This window comes from Pipra filicauda, unplaced genomic scaffold, assembly GCF_003945595.2.
Source record: "Pipra filicauda isolate LSUMZ 115617 unplaced genomic scaffold, ASM394559v2 scaffold249_size1133689_pilon, whole genome shotgun sequence".
Classification (NCBI taxonomy): Eukaryota; Metazoa; Chordata; class Aves; order Passeriformes; family Pipridae; genus Pipra; species Pipra filicauda.
Window position 1 is genome coordinate 78,586 of NW_024104364.1, and position 5,491 is coordinate 84,076.

The window sequence follows — 5,491 nt, forward strand, 5'->3', positions numbered from 1 at the left end:
AGTAATAATAATAATAATGATAATAATGATGATGATGATGATGATAATAATATCCAATTAAAAAACCAGCCCAACCCAACCCAGTACATTTCCCACAGAACACAGACTAACAAAGCTCATGCTCTCAGGCAGTGGCACATAAAGAGTGAATAACAGTCCTGTTTTTAATTACTGCCCTGCAACAGTGCAAGGAACAGAGAACAGTGTTTTACAGCAACTCCTCAGTGTGCTCCTCCTTGGAAACACAGAGAAGGGCCAGTCAGGGAGAATCCTGCAGATGGGATTCTTTTTCAAAGTCGGAATTCAACTCAAGGAAATTAAATCTTGAATGACTGCGAGGCAATCTGGGGTTCTCCCCAAGGTCTGGCCTCTCTCATGGTTAACTGATTTATGGTAAAGCACAGGTAGCTGGAAAACTTTTACAGGACATAAGTTTTTGAGGAAATTGGCTGATATTGTAAAGCCTGTCCTGGTACCAGAGCTTGGACAAATCCTGGATGAACTTTAAAGCAGACAGGTAATACCTGTTATCACAGAATAATTGCTAGTTTTACCAAATTGCCTTTTTTTACCTCAACTCCAGAGCTTGGTGACATTTTGCTACTTAGTACTTTAGCCTCCTCTCCACAAATATTCTCTTAAAAACCTCCAACAGAACTGGTGCCTCTGAGAAGGAAGGTTTAAAGAGCATGTTTATAGAAAAAGACCATGTTCAGAGCCAAGAGCAGGAAAGGGTACTTAATGAAAAGCCTAATTTTACACTTATAAAATTATACACCAGTCACTCAAATGCCAAAGTGTTTGTCCCACCTCCTCCACAGGATTTAAGCACCACCATTCTGAGTTCTCCTCCTGTGGTCTGCTCTACAACAGGTCAGCATTCAGGCCCTGAAATGTTTTGGGGCACTCTGAAGAAAAGAGGATACTTGTTTGGGAGAACCTTTGGCAGACTGGCCATAGTTCCTGTGATGTTGTACGTATGAATCTGTTATTCAGGGCCACTGAAGCCTAAGAACAAGTACAACCTGCTGCCTTGTGGGCACTGCCTGTAGCTCAGACTCTTGCTACACACCTGTGCCTTCAGTGAGGCTTCCTGCTGTACAGGAAGATTCAGTTCTGTGAGCCTGAAAGAAGGAAAAGTTGTGATATGATCATATGTCATTTGCCCACTAACACAGCAAAAAGGATCAGATTATAATACTCGTCCCCCGTGGATATAAAATCCCTTAAGCAGCTGCAGCTCCCAGAGGTCATGAGCAAAGCATGGTCTTAGGGGCAAATTATTCTCATTATCTCAGCGTGGACTGTGCTCATGTGATGAGTCCAGGCTTTGACAAGGAGACAGCTCCTGTTAGAGTGTGGTGGGAGAGTGGCAGAGAGCAGGGAGGAAAATATGAGGCCCATTTCACCAATCACAGCAGAGAGAAATCATCCTAGGCCGGAGCTGATACTCCTCTCTGCTCCCAAACCCTTTGCAGGAAGCAAAGGAGGGATGCTGGAAGCCAGAGATTCTCAGGGAATCTGGAGATGATGGTCCCACTGTCCAGCAACAGGTGGCACATCCAGACCTGCCAAGGAGAGGTCTCATTTCACGCTGGCACCGAGCGAGTCTTTGACCAGCTGAGCTTCCCTGACGGTGCTGACGCTCCCCAAAAATGGGTTACCACTGTCAGACTGTGGATCTTGGAAAGATTAATGCTGGCACAGTGTCAGCAGTGTAGAACCAGGCAAAAATACCCAGCCCCAAAACAGGGGAAGGATGTATTTTAGTGGCTCTTGAAATGTTTCTGTGGCGGAGATGAATGTGAAAGGTGCACCAGGGCATCTGTGTTCCTTCTAAAAATCCATCAGAAGAGCTTCTGACCGAGGAGAGACCTCACACAAAAGCCCAAACCCAGTGAACTCTGACTGACAAATGGTGGATTCCAAGGAGAATTCAGACTTCAACCCAAGTCTGGCTCAGCCAAGCACAAAAAGCTACATCCTGGGAGAAAACTTTGCAGATACTAAGTGGAATATCTTAAAATGTTTCATCCCCTCACAAAAGAGCGTGGAATAAACCTCTCGGTGCTGATTTTCAAAATCCATTGTTCCTTTAACATTTTAAATAGCACACATTTTAAATATCTCATTTGATCCTCAGTGCCAACCAGTAGCTGAGCTTTAATAATAGAATCGTGGAATGGTTTGGAAGGGACCTTAAAGCTCATCTCATTCCACCCCCTGCCATGGGCAGGAACACCTTCCACCAAGCTCCATCCAACCTGGCCTTGGACACTTCCAGGGATGGGGCAGCCACAGCTTCTCTGGGCAACCTGTGCCAGGGTCTCACCACCCTCACAGGGAAGAATTTCTTTGTAATATCTGATGCAAACCTCCCTTCTTTCAGTTTAAAGCCATTAATAAAAATATATATTAAATAAAGAGTGTGTTCCAACAGAAGTGTAAGCCTGTGTATTCCAGAAAAATTTATAGTTGTTCTATCTCTCCAAACAACTCTCAGGCCAAATCTCTGCTGAGTCTCAAGTGGAATGTGAAGTTTTTTTCATAGCTCTGTCTATGTGTCACTGCCATCACAATTATATTCCCCATCTGTAACAGCACTTGAACCATCAACACACATTTTGCTTTTAGTCAGCTCAGGCTTTTGAGATGCTTTCATTCAGAGTCAAACGGTTCCTTTCTGCAGAACTAACCGAAAGAGAAAGGAAAGATCAGTGCAAATCACTGCTGCAATCCAGCACAAATGAGTGTTCCTGTCCCCACTCAGCTTGAATTGCAGGGTATTGGAGATGCTTCATGTTCCCATCGATTTTCCACATTCCCTATGTGTTATCGACTCAGCTGTGAAGCCACGAGGCAGAGACAGTTAAGAAAATATTTACAGGAGACTGGGTCCTGCAGCAAATCAGTAATGAACTTGTTTGTCTGACCCATTTATTCATGACCCATAAGCGAGCTTCTGATTTTTTCTAGAAACTTCTCCCACACACGTAACGCCCCACAGTGATGCTGCACAAACTCACAAAGGCAAAACAGACCCTTAATTCCTGTATCAACTTTTTCATTTTCTGTAATGAACACAAGAGGAGAACTCGCATTGTGATCATTCCTTCCAACCTCTTGATTAACTTCTACTTGGCCAAACATGGGTGAGCCTCTTCCAGCTGAGTATTAAAAGCTTAATATCTGCTACATAAACAGGCTGGGAGAGCTGGGGGTGTTCAGCCTGGAGAAGAGAAGGCTCTAGGGAGACCTGAGAGCCCCTTCTAGTGCCTAAAAGGGCTCCAGGAGAGCTGGAGAGGGACTGGGGACAAGGGCCTGGAGTGACAGGACAAGGGGGAATGGCTTCCAGAGGGCAGGGTTAGATGGGATATTGGGAAGAAATTCTTGGCTGTGAGAGAGATGAGGCCCTGGCACAGGTTGCCCAGGGAAGGTGTGGCTGCCCCATCCCTGGAAGTGTCCAAGGCCAGGTTGGACGGGGCTTGGAGCAACCTGGGCTGGTGGAAGGTGTTGGAGTGGGACTGGATGATCTTTAAGGTCCCTTCCAACCCAAACCATCCTGTGATTCTATGGCTTCCTCCTGGAGTCAGTGTCTTTTGTGCAGCTGAAAGTCTCAGGGAAGGCATTTGGGAAAGAAGTGGCTGAGCCTTTCTCTTTTGAGGAAAAACAGTCTCTTCCTCAGCTCGTGGAGGAGAAAAGTTAAGCAAGACTTTTCTCTTTAAATCTGTGGTTCCAACCACTGCTGCAAGAGAAGGATCCACCTCTGTGCAGTGCTCTGAGCAGGACAGCCCACCTGGGATCAGGAATTCCTCCCTGCACTGCTGCCACACCTACTCCAAAAGCTGAAGTGGTGTTTGTTTGGGTGACATGGGAACGTCAGAAAAAGCAGACAAGCTCGTGCTGCTTCCCAGGGATGGTCACAGCTCTGCTGCTTGCACATGTCAGCCTGCTGGTGTGAACTCCAGAGGTATATGGGACAGAGGGAGGATTTCTTCAAGACAGAGATAAGTGCTTGTGATGCAGATTAAGTACAAACACAATATATTACTGATTACTGTGTCCAAACGAGCTTTTGTGACACGGTTTTAAGAAAAAACAGGCAGCTCTTGCCAAGACATCAACTTAGAGATGCTCAGCACAAGCGTGCACTAACCTTTAAGTAAAGAAAAGGAAAAGCCCATCATTTTATATCTCTCTTTTGATGCTGTTTGCTACAGTCACAATGGGCTCTAATGCTCTTCCCGATTTTCCAGCACAAAGTCCTAATCTGAGGATATTCTAATGAGGTGAGACAAATGCTCAGCACGAGAACAGCCTGGCAGCTCTGCCACGAAACCCGAAGCTCAGCCCAAATCCCGAGGTCGAGGTTTTCAGGCAAAACTTGCAGAAAGCCTCTCTGTGTAAATGAGGACACCACACTTTGGCCTGTGACTGCTATCATGTGTGGAAGCTTTTTTCTTGGACAAAAACAAAGCAATCTGCATAATCCTGGCAAATGGGGAAGGCAATTCGAGCACTTGCATCAAGCATTTTTTGCTGCAATTTCCTTAAGGACATTCCAGGCAATTTTAAATGCACATCACCTCCAAGAATCAATCTAGCACTGAAGCCACTGTTATCTTTGGCACTGTGGGGAAGAAAATTAAGGTTTATCTTAATTTTAATAAAACATTGAGATATGGTTGCTCCAGGTTCAGAAAGCAACATGTCCCTGTGGCAAATAACACGATTATCTCAAAGCTACTTTGCCTTCTTGCTCTTTTCGTTTCTGTAGTGTCTTCCACACATCTTTCCCAAAGGATTTTGAAGGACCAGTCTCTCCAGCTGGCTGCCCTCTCCTGGATGGAATCAAAAAGTGTTTGATTATTTCCACTTAGATAAAATGCAGTGATCTGCTTTTAATTTTTTTCCTCGGGTCTGTATAATCACAACAAAGGTTCCACTATGCCAAAATGAGAACTAGGAAATTCTAAGGGGCTGCTTCATAACCCTCTACAGAGTTGCCAACTTTTTTGAGAGTGGAGTTTTTTAGCCAAATTGCCTTTTATATATATATATATATATATATATATAACATGAAATTTTTCATTTTCACATTTCACATTTCTTTCCTATATTTACCAGTGCCTAAACCCCACTGTTGTGGGGTTAACCCAGCTCCTCAAACGTACAGAAAAGCATTTCCATATCTGTTTGTTACTTAAGGTAAGCACGTTAAACACAGAATATTACAGCTGGAAGGGTACTTATATAATCTTTTCCTCTGCGTCAAGTCAGGGTCAAATATTTCTTTGCTACTCTAGATCAGTGCTTGGCTGACCCCAGTTAGAGCCAGCTGATAATGGGGACTGCTCGGTTTTTGCAGGGAACACAGTGCTCCGCTTCCCCAGTTAACTATTGGCGTCCCTACAGGTTTGTTTACAGACGCCCGAGATGAGCAAAGGGCTCTGGAGATGATTTTCCAAAGGACCCATTCATCAGGGAGCTC